The sequence below is a fragment of the Artibeus jamaicensis genome, unplaced genomic scaffold (assembly GCF_021234435.1).
Source record: "Artibeus jamaicensis isolate MK-2021 breed Jamaican fruit bat unplaced genomic scaffold, CSHL_Jam_final contig_859, whole genome shotgun sequence".
NCBI lineage: Eukaryota > Metazoa > Chordata > Mammalia > Chiroptera > Phyllostomidae > Artibeus > Artibeus jamaicensis.
This window is the reverse complement of record NW_026521989.1, coordinates 1,498,880-1,517,448: the sequence shown is the minus strand read 5'-3', so window position 1 is coordinate 1,517,448 and position 18,569 is coordinate 1,498,880. Positions and strand designations below refer to the sequence as shown.

Genomic DNA, 18,569 nt, shown 5'->3' with positions numbered 1-18,569 from the left:
ACTTAGAAGATGAAGCAGGAACGGTCTCAAAACTGCACCCGCCCCAACGCTTAGTCTTAGCACCGTCTAGATTTTCGAATGTCAGTACCGCCAGGCACCCAGACTTTGGCCCGCGTGGAGCTGGGAGGGGAGGTCAGTCTCGATTCTGTCGAAAACGATGTGGTTTTTGCACTGTGAATCTCCACGCCTGCCTGCGGCATTTCCCCCAGGCCTCAATGACGATTATTCACAAAATACAGGCCCTGCCCTCGCTAATCATGGCTGCAAAGGAGCGGCATTGAGTCAAGAGCGTTAATTACCAGGATGGTGGCTCTTGAATGCTGGGTGAGTGGAGTGGGGAAGGGCGGGGAGGCGGGGCCGGCCCACTCATTTGATGGTGGAGGGGGGTGGAGCCCGCTACTCTGCTTCCGAGCGCTGTCATTAAGCAGGGGCACCCACCCCTGCTCTGGAACGCGAGGGTGCTGTGTTCTCTCTCGGGCCTGACTCTGGAAGGACAATGGTCCAACTCTGCCCAGTCGCCTTGGAGAAGCAGCAAAGAGGGGTGCAGGCACTGGGCTGCCCTTCCCCTGCTTCTTCCCTCAGAGGGCTCTCTCTCCCTCCAGGGACTTTGCTGGGGCCAGGGTGAGAAAGGTCAGCCAGCTGATGGTTTGTGACTCTAGGAATTCAGTCTCCTAAGATACCGGAGAGCAGAAGGCATCTGTGAAAGGGCTGGCCAGCCATGCTCCCTGCTCCCTTCGAAGGCCCCGGGAGCAGGGAATCCTACTCCTCCTCAGGACTCAGGTGGCTGGGGTAGTCCTTGGCATCGCTGGGCCAGCAGCTCCTACGCTCCCAGGTCTGTGTCCACCTGCTGCCTGAGTGTCTCCGTCTCAACTTTGCCTTCCTAGGAGCTCAGTCCTCACAGGGCATTGCCCCCCCTTACACGGGGGGCACCAGTCCCCCTGGACTACAGCCCACTTCAGTAACTCCCCTTCATTCACGTGCAGGGACCTTATTAAGGGCACGGTGTGGTGTAGCAGGTTTGGATTTCATTGTATCTTTCGGGGGAATGATTCAGCCCACAGCTTGGTTGATTTGTAACATGAGATGGTCGGACTGACGGTGTTTCTGCCTCAAGGCTCCAGGGTTACAGCTGGAAACAGGATGAGAAAATTGCAGTGGGCCCCCCTGTCTCTCTCTCTCTCACCCGTGCATGTGCCAAGACACAAACGCTGGAATTCGGCATTGCGGAAACAGAACATTTAGATGGATGGCTTGCCTGCAAGGGTTTACTTTCAAGCAGGTATTTTATTCTCGTACCAAAGCCACCTTAACAACGCCCCTGCAAGTGGGCGTCACACTGAGGGATGAGACCAGGATGGCTGGCTATCTGGACAATTCGGATTCACCAATGCACCCGCCACCCCCCCAAGGGAGCTCCCTCCGCCCTCAGCACACAGGCCACCCACGCTGTCTACAAAGACGGCGTCATCAACTGGCTTGTTCTTTTCTCCTGCATTTTGTGGGAGTTTGGCTTTTTGACCCACCTCCCTGGAAGAGAAAAAACTGATTTTTTAAATATCTATTGGAGTATGGTACCCATGCCATTCAGCAGTGCAAAAACAGAACCGCAGCTTTCAAAAACGGAGGCAGGAGGAAACCGTTTATATGTAGGGACTATAGCATGAAGGCCACGCGGTTCGTTTGCATGCTTAGCAAAGAGGCACACGCAAGGAATGTGTGAAGAGAGACGGAAAATGAACGCAAGTCCACAGCCGGCTCCTACGGAATCCAACTCCTCCTAATGCGCTACTAAGTATCATCCAGGGTGTTGAAATCTACAACAGTTTCATGGGGACCCTTATGCGAACCAGGGCAATTGCTGTTTTATTAGCATGTGACTAAAAAAACAGCTGGTTTTGCATCATCCCTTCCCCGTAAAAAAATGACAAAGATGCCTATTTATCCCAGAAATTAAAGATGATAATACAAAATCACCTATTACAAAGTTGTTTCTGAGCAATGTTACCTCCCACGCCTTGGTGCGTGGGGTCTTCATTCCCACTCTCCGAGGTTAATAAAGCGTCTCTCCAAAACACCTACTCCCTCCCCCACGACAGAAGTCCACCTTGCAGTCACTCACGGAATATTAAAACTTCTTATTTGGTCGAAGAGCCTAATTTGAATCCATCAAGGCCAACAGTTCAGAAAATACAAGGCCATTTCCAACAAGTCTTCCAGTTTAATTTTCTGTGCAGGGCACTTGCAGGGCTCATACACAGTGCCTCTGTCTTCCCACCTTTCATTAACTTTCCCCAATTTTAGACACCCTAGCTGCGTGTAATCCCAAGGACTGTCCTTTCTTCTCGAATTTCCTTTCTGTCTCCTCCCAAGCTCTCCTTAATACAAATCTCATCTTTGTTTCTGATCAAGCGCATCATGTGGAGTATTCCCCCAAAGCCACCGAATCCTCCGTCTGAGGGATAGGATTCATCGAGTCGATGCCTGTGACAAAGAGGAGCCTGGAAAATGGTGGGTTTATTATCTCACCCGGCACCGTCTGCCTGGTTTTCTGGCGAGGGCTCTGCAGGCGGAATACCCCAAAGATGGGGAACTTGCCTCTGTCAAGGCATAAGCACACCTCAGCTTATACAAAGATTGTTCACAGACGCAGATGGTGCCCCTGGGGACAGCCAGCAACATCAAAAGACATTTCTGGCTGTCACCGCTGGGCACAGACGGGCTCCTGGCTCCCGGAGGCATCAGACCCACCCTCCATGTGCAGGGCAGCCACCGGCGAGGAAAAGAACCTTCCGCTCCGTATCAGCAGAGCCGAGGTCAGGAAACCTTGTGTGGTGAGAAAGACATGTTCCTGCAAACTCCCCCAAGGAGGTCAAAATAGTATTTTCAATGGGATCCAGCACTTCCTGGCTTGCCAGGTGTGCTAACGTGACTTTCTGTAAGAAATTTCAGCGATCTTCCACTCATTACAGTTTAATCGCGTTAATCTATGCTACAGAAAGTTGTATTTGTCAATACACACACAGACACACACTGAAAGGGCACACCTTACTATTTCTAGCAAGATCATTCTTTCGAGAGGCGGTGAATTTATCCTTGTACTTTGCTCTTCGAGTGACATGTTGAGCGCATATTAGGTTTTCAGTGACGCAGCCAGGAACCAAAGGATGCATGATTGACTCTCTTGTTGGAGGAAGAACTAAACTCAGACACAGAATACGTGCGTGTTACCTGGGGGTTGGGGGGGTGAGGGGAGCGAGTTGGTGTTGGTTCAAGGGCACAGACTGCCAAGTTATGAGATGGATAAGTTGTGGGGATTACAGTAACAGTGAGCTCTGTGCGGCAGACTTGAAAGTTGCTAGCAGAACAGACCTTCAATGTCCTCGCCAGAGAAAAGAAACAATCACTATGTAGCGAGATGAATGTGTCAGCCGAGAGCACCGCGGCAATATCTTTGTAACACAGTTATGTATCCGATCAGCAGCTTAAACCTACACAACACAAAGTGGTATGTCGACCACGGTATCTCAGGCAAGCTAGAGGGTGGAATGAACCTACAGTGGGTCGGCCATCTGTCCCTGAACGGTCTTCATTCCGGTCATGCTTCTATTGGCACAAGAAACATGTCCGAGTGTCCCAGGGTACATCCAACCAAACGGACGTAATTTGGTGAACCGTGAGGGGACCTCAGACATCCCTGGCAGGGTGAGTGTGTGACCAGTGATGGGACAAAGGCCAGCTGCCAATCTGCTTTCTGTCTGCACCTGCTGAGCACCAGATTGAGTGAGGTCCAGGAATCTCAGAGAGCACCTGCCCCCTGCAAACACACCTGCCTGTATTTACCAAGCTTTCCTTCTGGGCCAGGCACCACCACCTCAAGCCCCAAGCCCCAAGCCCCAAGCCCCATTCTCTGGGGAGCTGGCAAACTCAGACCATCCTGGAAGCCACGCCTCTTCCTTCAAAAATAACCCAAGCACCGCATTTTGCTGATTCTGTAACCTACTTTCGCCCAGGATGAAAGAAAGAGCAGTTTCTTCCACCGGAATCCGCCCGGCAAGAAGGTGGAGGGGCAGACAGAGGGATGCAACGCGATTCAATAGGCAAATCGAGTCACCGCCACACCACTGACAGGGCATGATTTAGTCAACGGCTGGAAGGCGATTTCTGACCTGCACCAGGTTGAAGCCGAACAGACCGAGGCGTGGCTGACGATTTGACGTGTGCAAAAGATGGGGGTGCCTATGTTAAAAAAAAAAAAAGACAGTCCATATGTTTCAGTGCAATGCATTGAATTCTTGGGGCTGTAATGAGAACGATTCTCACTGGATCCTTGAGACAGATTCTTGGGGTTCTGATAAGAACAGGGTTAGGATCAACCCCGGAGATGATTCACGCACCCCTAGTTGCTGCCCCCGAGTGACGGGTCCCCCATGTTCCTTCCTCCATGTCTGTAGTTTTTGTGTGCACTTGAAATGTTTGACAATCCCATACTCCCTGAAGCTTCAAGTACACACAAAAGTGCTTCTTAAGAGGACACAAAAAAAGGTTTACGAACCAAACAGTATGAAAACTAGACAAAAAATAAGGAATACCGCTACAACGAAGAACATGGAATTTCCACGGAAGAATTTGGAAAGACATTATAGGATCAAAAGTGCAGAAATAGTCGAAAGATCAAAAAAGTAAAGAATAATTAATCCGTCGTGACCTTCTGAGAGAATTAATCATGAAAAAACGATGCTCGTGAGGATTTGTAAGAGTCCTGAGTGACTTCTGCTATAATATTCTGGAAAATATTATCTTCAAAGTGGTATCGCTGCAGGTAGATACAGAAATAAATATACTATAGAGACATAAAATGTGAACACAGTGATCTAAATATGGGCATAATTTGAGTACAAATACAGGTAAGTACAATATCACGTATGTATAGTCCTAGATATCATAGTTATGATGTTGATAATTATCATAAATTCAGTGTCCAAGAGTCAGAAACTGAAATTGACAGAGATGTGATTTGTACAGATATATACACACGCATTACACATAACACAGATACAAAAAAGGTAGATATAGATCGATAACGACCATCTTTGTTTAAAATATCCACAAAATTGGTACCAGAAGTCACATCAATTGTTTAGGGTTGAACCATGACTTGTGCAATGATGAGTAACGTTGAGTCGAAATTTCGATACTTCCTTCCATACACATTTTTACCCTGCGAGAAAAACACAAACACCGCTGTGTCCTAACAAGCTCCTTGAAAAGCCACCATGCACCTCCATGACTTACTCCTAACAAGGACCCGGTTCCCAGAACCGCACAGAAGATTCCTCTGGAGACGCACGTCTGCAACACACTCCTGGGTGCGCATCAAAGTGTGCCATTAAAGCCGACGCCGTCATGGTAAGAGAATGAGATCAGTTTTAAAACATCAAGGACTTAGCAGCGGGGAGTCTGCACGGTGATCAAATCTCGGAAGGAGGATGGGAGAGGGTATAGGAGGGATTCACGGTGGTGCCCCCAAATTAAAACTGAGGTGCAAAAACAGGAAAGATGGAAGGGAGGAAGGCATCCAGACTTGGGAGTTCTTCCCCCCAATCAATGTTTCTTCCTTCTGAGATGACGCAACAAGCTACACCGCATTAGTGACGCAATCCTAGTACGGGGGACGCTGTCTAGTACCCAGGTTGAATCACGGAACCAAAGCGCCTTAAATGGTGGGGAAAAACAGATCCTCTCAGGTGAGCGCAAGTCTGAGACACCCACCTGAAATTCCACAGTCTCTGTGCCTTTGAGGTCTTGTCGGTGCCCTCAAAACGCGGGAACTTTGAGAAACTTTTGCCTATTGACTTCAGAGACTGTGGGAAAGGGACTGCCCACCACCTCAGGTTACACACGTGTGTGTGTGTGTGTGTCTATATATGGAACTCAAGTGTCTGTTGAATCAACGTAATGTTTTACATAGTTATTTACTCACAGGATTTCCTAAAGTGAAAATCCATGTTGTACAAGTATCGAATTGGACAGCTATTTGAAAGTATATTCAGCTACATAAAAATGACACACGAAGAATTCTACTCAATTGCCATAGAAATGTTTCTTTTCCATTCCACAAGCCATCTTCTTCTCTCTTTTTTTCCCCTTTTCTTTGTACTCCTCTCTCCCGATTTGCCGGTCCATCCCTCTAGCTACAGCAGGGTGCCTTCCTCTCCCCTTCAAGATTTTCGGGACCTCTGGGTTTGAGGCACTGCAATGCCTTGAACTTGAAGAAAGCTACGCAGGAAGACAGGAAGGAAGAAGGAGCGTTGGGGAAAAGGATAAAGAAACGAAAACCCCACGATGCCCACCTGCAAATGGGAAGGGCTCATTTATCCAAGAACTCAATGCCCTCAGAACCTTCAGATGAACACTCACCTGGGCAGGGGTTCTTGAGAACAGGGAAATAAATGCCCAACTCACATTTGTATCCGCAGCACTCAATCCACCTGTGAGCCTGTAACTAGCATATAGAATATGCTCAACCAAAGCAACGAATGAAGCCAGGCCCGTGTGGCTCGGCTGGATGGAACATCAGCCCGTAAACCAAAAGGGTGCCGGTTCAATCCCCAGTCCGGGTGCGTAGGAGCCGCAACCAATCCATGGTTCTGCCTCACCTGGATGTTTCTCTCCCTCTCTCTCTCCCTCCCTTCCCTTCTCTGCAAAAATAAACAATCTTTGGGGGAAAAAAAACGTTTCTTTAAAAAAAGGTGATGAGTGAAAGAAGGGGCATGAACAACAACTTTCTGCTGGAGGAAGATGCTGGTTTCCAGAAAAAGAGATAAATGTATCTTAGCCAGCGAGTTTCCTTCTTGCCAACGCCCAGGAGCTGCACTCCTGAACCAGGGCGCGGCGACGCCCTGCACAGAGGTGCTTGGAGAAGTGCCATGGGCTGCACCATCACGCCCCCAGGGGCAGGGACCACACCACCAGCTGCAGGGGCATCTTCCCTGCGGAGCTGCACGCCCCTCAGAGAGATTCCGCCTTGCACTCCAGCGGCAGAAGATGCCTCCCCTTCTGGGCAGGACAGACATGTGGCCCCACATCGGTGCCCACGGATGGGGAAGTGCCCCAGAGGCTCACAAAAGCTCTCAGAGGATCCACTAATTGTTTCCGCAAGTTCTGCAATATTCCTGTTTCTCCAGAAACAGTCACGACTTTTCTGTGGCAGGTGGACGTCGAGTGCAGACACCAGGGACCAGCCTGGAAATTTGGACCACGCAACACAGTTTTTGCTGCAAGTACGTACATCCAACTCCCTACTCATCAGCTTGTCTGTCTGCCTGTCTGCCTACTGTACGCACTATACATTTACATTGTTTCACATCTCTATACCAGTGTTACATGCTTATAGTCACTTATGATATAGGTTATGTATTTGTCTACAATGCTATGCAACATTGTAATTCAGCATTGTGTTTCTGTAACAATTATAGGGGCTGAACAAACTGTACTCGTGACACAGAAGTCTTCCAATGGAGTCTGACACAGACTGTTTGGATAATAAAGGCTTTCTTTCCGTCAGGTGTACATAAATGCAGCCCCAGACATGTGTAGGACATCCAATATCAGTACGAAGACAATGTGCTTGCAGTAACGTAGCCACCATTGTGGCTATTTAAATGCAAGGGAGTGAGTGTAGACACTGAAGGCTTTCTAGCAATCTGCCGATGAAACCACTTGATGGAAAGGATGGGCTTCGCGATGAGCCCCCCACGGCCGCCTGGGGCCTGGGCTCCGCGGGTCGGCGGCTCCGCACGCCCACCTGCACCTCAGCAGTGCGGGTGGCCTTAGAAGGCAAAGACCCCCGACAGGAGTGAGGGAGATGGAGACCATGAAGGGACTATTGTGTGTTTTTCAGCTCTCGGGGCTCAAGCTTCCGGTGTTTACCGATGTGAATGCCGGGTCTGTCTGCAGGGCTGAAGCAGGAGCCAGCAGGTTGGAGGGGAGCAGTCCGCACCCCCGCGGAGCCCTGGGGCTGGGACAGGAAGTCTGGCGTCTCTCCTATGGCGCCCAGAAAAGCGTCATGAGTTTACCCTTTTCCAAAGAGAGCAGTCTGTTCCTGTAAACACTGTCCGACGGCCCTCCCTGGGACAGAGCCTTGGCCCACGTCGCCCAGAAGTGCAAGGAGGAGCAGTGTTACATCCCACCTGCCCTACGGATTATTCCACCGCGGTACACGCAGGGACAGGGCCTTGTGAGCAAACACCGCTCCCACTGGAGGCTCGCCCCAAAACACACACACTCTTTACCCTTGTTGACCAGGGTGTTTGCCTTCCCCGGGGGGGGGCACACTGCAGGGGCAAACGAGGCCACCTCCACGACAGATAAGTTCGGCAAAACGACAAAGAGGAGTAAGAGAGAACGGCAAAGGCAAACTCACATCCTTCCTGCTGACAGCTGGAGTTTTCTGCTTTGCTGTGACACGGGGCCGAGGCTGAGAAGGACGTTTTGTGCAGGAGATCGGTTGCACTGGTCTGGTAGCAAATGTACAGAGACGCCAGGGCGTGTGTCAAGAGTCCCCAGGGGGCTCGAAGCCACGAGGGCATCCCTGAGTGACCCACGGAGACGGGGGAACAGGGACATTTCATTTCCTTCCAGGGGCCTGTTTTTCTGTTTCGCCCCCCACCCCATTCAGAGAGGGACGCTTATTTTTTTTTTATGGGTGCATGACTTTATTTTTTTTAACATTTTTTTATTGATGATGCCATTACAGTTGTTCTATTTCCCCCTTCATTCCCCTCCCCCCTGCACACCCCTCCCCCACCATTTCCCCCTTTCGTTCATGAACACGTGTCTCAAATTCTTTAGATTCTGTATTTCCCCTACTATTCTTACCCTCCCCCCTATCTATTTTCTATCTATGCTACTTATTTTCTGTACCTTCTCCCCCCTTCTCCTTCTCCCATTCCCCTGTTGCTAATCCTCCTACAACCAAGATTGCTCTATCCAGCAAAGTTTTCATTTAGAATGGAAGGACAGATAAAGTGCTTCTCAGATAAGACCAAATTCAAGGAGTTCATCATCACCAAGCCCTTATTATATGAAATGTTAAAGGGACTTACCTAAGAAAAAGAGGATAAAAAAGACGAACAGTGAAAGGACAGCAAACTCACAGTTATCAAGAACCACATCTAAAACAAAAGCAAACTAAGAGGGCAGCTAGATCAGGAGTGAACCATAGAAATGAAGATCACGTGGAGGGACGCTTATTTTTAAGGAGGGAAAATCGAGAACAATCGTTGGATTGCCCCAGGCCCTGGTCTCCACCACCGCCCTGGACGTGTTTAGGACTGGAACTCTTAGACCCCAGCTGGCTCACCACGCGAGTGTTTGCCACGGTCCTCACCCGCCCCCTGTGTGGTGCTGAAATACAAAACACAGAACAGGGCCCCTTCTGCACCCCCCAACCCAGCTGGAAGAATGAGACAAAATGAAGAACGAACATCGACACATCTCAATGCTTCTAATCAAGGCCAAGCGCACTCTGAGGAACCTTGGCTCTCTCCCAAGACACACACAACGGTCTCAACCGCTGCCTCTTTAAGCCGATTTTCTTTTTAATGCTCAAAAACAAGTGGCACAATCGCACACTCAGAAGATGTATCTTTTGCAAAATGCGTTGTCCTCTTCCGTCCCTCCAAAAAACAAACAAACAAAAAAACCCACCACTCCATCAAATCCATAAGCAAGCAAAACCAGAACTGGAACGTGACCCTGGAGGAGGGGGAGGCCGTGGTGGATACCTGAAGATTATCTCACCTAGTCACGTTCACAGAATAAATGAGGGTTGCCCGGGGCAGGAGCAGGAGTGGGAGAACATGAGAGGTGGGAATCAAGGGCCATCAAGTTTCAATCAAGGAGGATGAGGAGTTGCAGAGATGTGCTTCCAACATCACACCTACACTCAACAACTCTGTCTCATGTGCTTAAAAATATGTTCAGCGGTATATGGCCCGGCTGGTGTGGCTCAGTGGATTGAGCACTGGTCTGTGAAGCAACGGGTTGGCAGTTCGATTCCCAGTCAGGGCACGTGCCTGGGCTGCAGGCCAAGTCGCCAGTAGGGGGCGCATGAGAGGCTACCACATTTTGATTGTTCTCTTCCTCCTTTTCCCTCTCTAAAAATAAATAAAGTCTTTAAAAATAATGTGTGAAGAGGATAGATCACCTACTAAGTGCTCTTACACCAAATAAAACTACGCGTTTTAGAAGATGAGTTCACGGCCCTGGGCTCCCTCATCCAATCAGGGCTTATTAGCCTGTGGACGCCAATATGGGCAGTGATATCAATACACAGAAGCTAGGAGGTCTGATTTTGTAACAGAGAAACAGCGCTCCAGGACTATGACAAAGCACTATTTTTTTGTTACAGAGTTTTACACGAAGCCACCCACACAGAGCTCTGGGTTATTTCCCACCTTTCCAGAGAGCTGTGGACATGCTCTCGTTTGGTGAACTCCGGTGCTCAGAGAAAGATTTCTCTGCTCGAGACTGACTCCTAGGAGGCCTCCGGCGGGGGGGGGGGGTCCTGCTCCCTCATTTCCTTCCTAAATTATACTGGGATCGACTTAAAGCAACCTCGTCTTAGTACCTATTGCTATTTGGTTGGGGTTTGGTTGGGTTATTCAGGGAGAAGGCAGGTGGGTCAGACTGGACCGGAGTAGAGCATCTGTCTTGAAAGTGGAGACCACCCCGTCTCCACAGGTCGGTGGCTCTCGGGTGTGTCTCATCTGGGACAGGTGAACTCAACACCAAACACCTGAAGTTTAAAATCAGCGCCTCCGTTGGGCTCGCTCACCTTCCATCCATGTGCGGATTTGACGGGTTTTTAATTCATGTTTTCTTTAATAAAACCATCACAGACAGGAATCCCTCTCATATACATTCACTCCAAGCCACACACGTCTGTCCAAGGTCTGGGCGGCACCTCCTTTTTTTCCCCCTGTTCATTTGTGCTATTCCGCCGTGCCCCCCCCAAAATGAGGCGGGGCTCCCTGCCCTGCCATTCACTCAGCAAAGAACAGTGGCCGCTTTGAAAGACCCGATGGATGGGGTTGTTTAGAGAAAGATGACAAAACCGGAAAATATTCCTGGCCCGACTGGCCTATGAGTGATGACCCCGGCCCTCGCGACCTCACTGGCCCGCGGTCCCTCGTGGAACCGGGCACCACTGTGCGATTCATTCCAAACCGGTCGCCGCAGAGTTTAACACACCCCTTTCTGCCACACAGAAGGCATCGCCTGCCTCGGAATTCTGTTCCGTGATTAACTAGCATATGAAGTCTCTCTTCTGGAAAGACACCTTCCAGAAAGAAAGGAAAAAGAGAGAGAGAGAGAGAAAAAAATAGGGCAACGGATTTAAACGAAACCCAGGACATCTGTTCTTCCCTCCCTACAGAAAGCAGGAAGTCTGATTCCCATACTCCAAACCCTCTCCTTCCACCAGATTCGCACCTGCCTCCAATCAGCTGTCACCAACCCTGGAACTTGCGTATGTTTAAACCAGTGTGGGACGGCACGAAAGGACTCGTAATATTGTCACATCGGTTTCCAGCACGTGGCTTCACGGGGAGGAAATAAACTCTATCGGAAAGCGACATGGTTGACGATGCTGACACGTGGGACAACGAAGGGTTCAGACGTGGGCACCTTTCCAGGTGGCGGGGGGGGGGGTGATGTCGAGCAGGGTTCTGCATGTTTGAGGCACAAACGCACTGGATTCGGAAGAGTTCCCAAAGAGACCGACCCCCCCTGCACATTGTGAGAGCAATGTAACTAAAACATGGGCTAACCTAGTAACCAGAATCGCCCCTGAGCAGGGAACAGACACTTCCCACGCACGACCACAACACACATTTAAAAGGCCAAGCTCAGAAATCTTTTCAAAAATCACGCACGTATCTCAAGTCTACGCTCCAAGCCAAAATAAAAAAGGAAGAGGCAGCAAACCAAACTTCGATCATGCTCCAGTGCCTTGCCTTGTAAGTGTCCGCTGGCCTGGATCACCCCGCTGTATCTACCTGACGGAGCACCTGGTCACAGAAGTATCTTTTCTAGTCTTAGATTCGGGTTTCCTGAAACACCCAGGAAGACGCCCTTGAACCTGGCCAGAGACAGGTGCGTGCACACAGGCTGGGCTGGCCAACACCAGGGCTACAGGTGTTCCTGCGGCAAACAATACGACCGTTAACGAATGAACAAATAATAATACGAGAGTCAGCTCCGTGTTTCTTGGGCTCCCAGCTGTCCAGCTACCTACGCCCACCTCAGTGTGTATATGTTCCCCCACGTGTTCTTGGGTAACAGAATACTGAGCTTGTAACCTGAAAAAACAAATATCGATGCACCTGTTTATATGTGCAGGTAGAGGCCTTGGCGAAATTCTTATGCTCTTAATTTGGGGACAGATTTTAAATATGAGGATCTTTTTTTTCTGGAACGAAGGCATGCATGCCAGCCCGAGCCGTTGGCCCACCCCACGCCCTGCCTCCCGCCCTCGCTGCACAGGGACTCGTGTGCTGACCACTGCGAAGGTGGCTGGTGGCTTCTGCCCACAGCCAGCTAAAGACATGGAGTAACTCTCCACTCCCCAGGCCCGCCCACGCCACACATCTGGGAAAACGGCAGGGAGAAAGGCAGACTTTGGGGTCATGTCTCCCGGCTCCACACCCCCCCCCACCCCCGCCCTCCAACCAGGCAGCTCTCTGAGCAGCTGACCTTGTTTGGTCCTGATTCAAAGCCAGGTTTTTTGCGAGCTGGTGAGCCCTCTTTTGCAGCCAGAGAAGGTCCCTGCCCCGAATGTCCCAGGCATGCTTTTGCACGTTCCTTGCAGAACGCCTGCACAAACTGGAAATTCTGCTTCCTCAGGGTGCCTGGGTCGCCCCAAACTTTTTTTTCTTTTCTCCTTCTTTTTCCACCCCTTCGGGTCCACTCAAATCATGGTGAGCGCTCACCCAAAAGAGGACGCTGGCTCGCGCCCCCTCCCATTAGAAAGCAGTGGAACACAACGCGCTCTGGGTGGTGGATCCCCTTCAAAAGCATACGATCCCAGTCCATGAACCAACGCACAGCCCCCCCCCCCGTAACTGACCAAATACCAGGAAAAAATATCAAATCACATCAAAAGAAAAATCCATACTACCACCTTGTGGATTCTGCTCGCAAAAACAGCACCTGCTTATTAGTTCGGTAGCCCCCGCACCCACCAGCCCTCACCCCCAATGGAAGCCGGATCCAAGGGGCACACTGGGATCAGCCGACGCCGCGCGCCCCAGACTCGCGCAGGCACCGGGTTTCGGGCATTACGCGCGCACCCCGCGCCGGCGGCAGCTGCAAACCAGGGCGCATGGCGGGGCCACCCCACCGCCACCCACTGGACACCCCACCCCCGACTGCCTCCTGTACCCCCCTCCGTCACCAGTCCCGAAATAGCAGGAGCGTAGTGGCTCCAAAAATAGAGAAAACCCTCACCTGCAGGTCGGTTTCACAAGAAGGAGTCAGAGAATAGGAAACCCGTAACCAAAAAAAAAAAGAGAAGGAAAAGAAAAGAAAGGGATAAAAACGGCACCAGGAAAAGGAGCTGGCTGGATGCACAGCACGTCCTCCCAGGCCCTCGCCCTCCAGGCGAGACATCCGTTCCCACGGTGGTCCCGGCCAGGCCACGGGGCTGCGGGGGGCCGGAGGGACCCCGGGCGGCCGCCCCCGCCGCTCCGGGAAGAAAGGGCGCTGTGTCTAGCGGCGAGCAGGCGCCGGAATGGAGCTACGGGGCCCAGGACTGCGCGCCGCACGGGGGCCCCAAGCCGGGGGCGCAAACCCCGGGGGCCGGCTCGAGACCCCCGCAGGGCGGAAACCAGCTTACCACTTCTCTGCGGGGTGAAGCAGCTGGGGCAGGTCGGGGGCCAGAGCGGAGAGGCCGGGGGTGTCCAGGAGCCTAGAAAGCGAGTGCTCCCGGGGAGGCGGCTGGCGTCCTGGCGAGCGGAGGGGCAGGAAACAGCTGCGGGGCACGGGCGCGAGCGCAGGCGGGGACCTCCGCCCCTCCTGCCTCCGCTGGCCCCGGACCCTCGCATCCTCCGCCAGGCAGCACCTCCTCTCCACCCGCACCTCACTCGCGCTTCCGCAGGTCAGGCCGCGGGAGCGCGGGCGCAGGTCGGGGGGGCCGCCGCCGCCGCCTCCGCCGCAGCCTTGGGGAGAGGGCAGGACTCAAGTTCACTTGCTTTGGGGGGGGCCTCAAAGCCCCTCGCCCACCCCCACGCCCCCCCCCAACGCTGCGGGTTTGGCTGCTTCTGGCTCTCGGATCTTCCCGCTGGAATAAGGGGCGGCCGAGACCAGCCGCGCAGAAAGGCGGGTGTCTGGGGGTCCAGGATGCCATCGGCCGGGGCAAAGCGTGGGCGAGGGCGGGGGGACCTTAGGAGCGCGGGACAGCACACAGCTCGGGGGTGGGAGGTATTTGTCACGTTGCCCAAGGTCCTGGCGCCGGTCCCACAGCCTGGAACTGACTACCCAGCCCCCAGCCCCCGCCACGGGCAGGGGGCCGGCCGGTCGTGCGGTCCGCAGGCTCTGCTCGCGGGCACCCGGGCCCTCTGTGGGCGCCAGCAGGGGCCCGCCTCCCCTGAGAAGCCCGGCTAGCCCGCAGCCTGCAACTTTGTGGTCCTCCGCAAACGCGGGCAGGTCGCGACGGCGCTGCGCGCCCGCTGGAAAGCGCCAGGCCAGACCCCAAGGCTTCCAAAAAAGGGGGAAAAAAGCACTACCCCCCACCCCCGCGCCTTCTGCCGCCGGCCTCTCCCCCCAACCCACGCGCACGAGGAAAAGGGGGCAGGCAGCCCGCTCCCCGGCTTTGTAGGGACAGCGCTAAGCCACAGCGATATCGTCTCCCCCCCCCCAACCCCAACCCCCACCCCCACCCCGGGGTCTCCGGCTTGCCCGGGTCCCCAGCACACCCCAGCCAGGTCCCTCATCAATCACGTGCGCAGTTCCGTGCCTCACACAAGCCTTCCTCTGATCCCAGGCACCAGAGAAAGGGGGGCTGGTGGGGGGGTGGGGGGAGATCGCTGGATGCAACCCCAGCCGAGCCCGTTTTCCTTGTTCCTGTGTGGGTATTAACCCCCAAAGAAGCAGCCCGGGAGGCAGGAGCCGACAGCTGCCTCCAAGCAGAAGGAGGGGGAGCCCCCGGCTGCTCACAGTTTGCAGAAGTCGCCCTGCCTGGCCCGCCTGCGGCCCCGGTTTGCAGGGACCTGGTGCCTGCTCCGTCTCTCCCTCACTGCAGATGTCTGTCTGCGTGCCGTCCTCAGCCCGGCACACTCTTCTGTTTATGTGTATGGGAGGCAGCGCTACTCTGTAAACACATCACACACGGCCCCGGAGCCTCGCAAAGAGCTGACTGCAGCAAAAGGCTGCCCGGCCGCGGCGGACCCCGGTTTTATTTTCCAAGTCCAAACAAACAAACAAATTTTAAAAAAACGGGACATTTCTGTCGCGATGTGCAGAAAAGCCTACCCAGACACGCTGCCTGTCCATCTACGTAGGTCCACACTCCCTCCCACACCGAAGAAATGCAGCGACAGATGGGGGAACATGCTGTCCAAATTTCAGAAGAAAAGGGGCAAAAAAAAAAAAATGTCTGATGGATTCAGGCGCAAACGTTTGCAGGGAGATTGATCGCCTTTGGCCGGGCAGCGCATTCGAGATCCCACCTTTTCAAAGGCTTCAGAAAATAAATAAATAACCCGGAGACACACGCGAAAAACGGCACCTACCTTAGCCGTGGCGAAGCTGCGTCGGCTGACTGTTCTTTTTACGCATCCGGATTTTCCTCGGGGACCCTACCAGGTGCGCACGGCGAGGATGGATTCCGTTCCAGCTCCTCGGCTTTCTCCAATTCCAAGTAGACTCGCGTCTCTCCAAAGGAATGTGAGGACCCCCACCCCCACCCCACCCCAAGACACGGCCAGGGGCAGGAAATTCGTGGTTGGGGTCGCCAGGGGTCCCGGGGTCAGGAATTGAACGCAGCCCAGTCGGCAGGGGAAGGGCAGAGCGAGGCCTGAATGAGACCTCTGTGCTGGAGACACACGGTCCGGGCGGCGAGAAAAGGCGAGATGGCAGCGAGTGGTCCCGAAGCCTCCCTGCTCCCCCTGCGCGATTGGACCAAACTGAATGAAATTCAGGAAGCTAGCAGCCAATAGATGCCCGCAGTCGGCCCATCGCTACAGAAACCACGGCCGCCGCCGCCACCGGCCTCGGGAAAGAGCAGCTAATCCCGGCGCAAACCAGCTGGAACCCAGAGGTCCCGCTGCCCGGGCGGCGGAACAGGTGAGCGTCACGCGGGGCCGCCGGGCCGGGGGCGCGCAGGCCAGCCTGCTCCGGAGCCTGTGCGCCCCGCGCCCTGCGCTCTGCACCAAGCGCCGCGCAACATTTGCAAATCGGTTTAACTCTTTCGGGCCGCCTCCGCAGCAGGGCCCGGCCTGGGGAGCTGTGTGGGCTGGTCAGGCTGACCGAGGCTGCTCTTCCTGGACCTTACCGTGATTTTTTAAAAAATAGTCGAAACAATGGTTTCCATTGGGGAGGGCAGCTAAATGAGAATAAAGATTCACAAAGGACAAACACCTCCCTCTCCTACGCCCAGGTGCTGGGTGAAGGTATGTGGTTTTTTTCTTTTATATTCAACCCAAGAACATCTCTCCCTTGCTCTTAGAGAAAGGGGAAAGGAGGGAGAACCAGAGGAAGAGAGACAAATCCATGTGAGGAAAAAGCATCCATTGGTCGTCTTTCCTGCGTGACAGGAGCTAACTTGCAACCCAGCCGGGTCCCCTCAGGGCAGAACAACCCTGACTTGAGCCTCAACAGTGCCCGCTCTGCTCATGCTTTTGGTTTGTTTGGTTTTTTTTCTTACCCACCAGCGGCCTTTTGATACGTGACATACAGGCCGTATGGCGATCTGTGATTATCCAGTAGTATGCCAACACCCCTCTTGATTTTAGGGGCCCAGGAGTTGACCCTTCCCAGTGGACATCACGTGTGCTGAGATGGCCTCACAATCGCCGTCGGGTCCGAGAGAACCGGCACCGTGTGGGCAACGCGTGGCGTCCCCAGTCCATAAACAGGCGGACACGGTGTGGAGTGGTGGCCGTGGGAACACGCGTGGGCTGTGACGGTGCAGGGCCACAGGCGTGCCTGGAAACACTTTGTCCCAGACGCTGCTTCGGGGAGGTGGAGAAACCAAAAATCATCCCCGCCTCCGTGTTGTGCTGGCGGGAGGCTAACACAGGACTGGTCGGGCTGGATGCATCCAACTCCTGTTCGCTTTCCTCACAATTATTCCCCGGGCCTATGCATTCATTTACCACGGAAGGTCGTGTCCCCTTCCTGCAGAACCCTCGCACGATTCCTTCTGCATTTAGGACGCACACTCCGACGCCCAAGCGGGTGTCATGACTCGCTGTGACGACATTCTAGGGCAGTTCCTCGCGAGTTTTAAGAGAAGGGATCTTGGGGGACGTGGTGAATAAGGGGGCAGCGGGGCTCGTGCCACATCCCATGCCTGCCCTTGTCACTTGGGCCTTGTTGAGAAGTACGTCATGTTCCGTGAGTCTCAGGGAATAGCCGTGTTCAACTGTGGCTCTCTGGTGGGCTTCCTGGGACGATGCAAGGAGCTACTATGTATAAAAACACCCTTGATTAAAAAGAGGCATACGAAAAAATGCATATGTGCAATGTGGAAGAAAAGCATGTTTCCTCTAAGTACGCATTTTCTTCTACTGTGGAACCACTCACGTAATAGTTTTGTGAAGCATCTCCCAAAATGCTTCCCCTATCCGTGGCACACAGCAAGACACAGGCAAAAAAATGGTGATGGGAACGTATATATTCCCCAGTGTATTACTGTTCAGAAAGAGCCTCCCCATGAAGGTCAGGATGTACAGCAGTCCCGAAGCCAGTGCTGACGCTGTCTCCCCACTGATGACGTCCCCCATGGGTCCGGCCGCCAGGAAGACAGTACCGAAGGTGACGAACCCAATCGTCCCATCGTTGGCCTTCTGGTCTGAGATGAAGTGACGCGATTTTTACTAAGAGCATAAAGGGGCGGGGGCCACAGATAATAGGCAGGACCCCCAAGCCCAGGGTATGGCCCATCTCGGGTACCACACACGTAGCTGATGAAGCCCTTGGTCTGTGATGACAGGACGAGAAGACCACAACGAGGCTTCTTGGATGGCCCTCTGGGAATCACCGTCAGTCCTTTGGGAAAGCATATGGGTTTCAAGACCGCAAAGGAATATTGATGTCACATTGGCCACTTTAAGGAAAATAAATTCACCGGTAGGTCATATTTTTAAACTCACATTGAAACTGGACTTCATGATACTAAAAAAAGATAACTAAAACGTTTTTTCCCCCTTTTCTCTCCCCTCTCTTTCTCTCTGTTCTCCTCTTTCTCTTCACTTTCTTTTTCTTGTCTCTTGTCAGCCCCAGGTCCAGGATGACACACAGGTGACTTCACTGAGATGGCCTGTGCGCACTTGAGGAGGGATGACCTT

General features: G+C 53.0%; 1 protein-coding gene across 4 annotated transcripts in view; it reads right to left on the bottom strand.

The window, feature by feature from the left end:
* Positions 1-15,928, bottom strand: part of NLGN4X (neuroligin 4 X-linked) — a 221,136-nt gene extending 205,208 nt beyond the window's left edge. For 3 of the 4 annotated variants that reach the window (XM_037157559.2, XM_037157560.2, XM_037157561.2), the window contains exon 1: positions 15,792-15,928. The gene's annotated coding sequence lies outside the window, so the exon portion shown is untranslated. Of the gene's footprint in view, positions 1-13,897; positions 14,126-15,791 lie in introns of those variants that run through there. The other variant, XM_053673441.1, reaches the window with a different exon arrangement.
* Between the last annotated feature and the right edge of the window lie 2,641 nt (positions 15,929-18,569).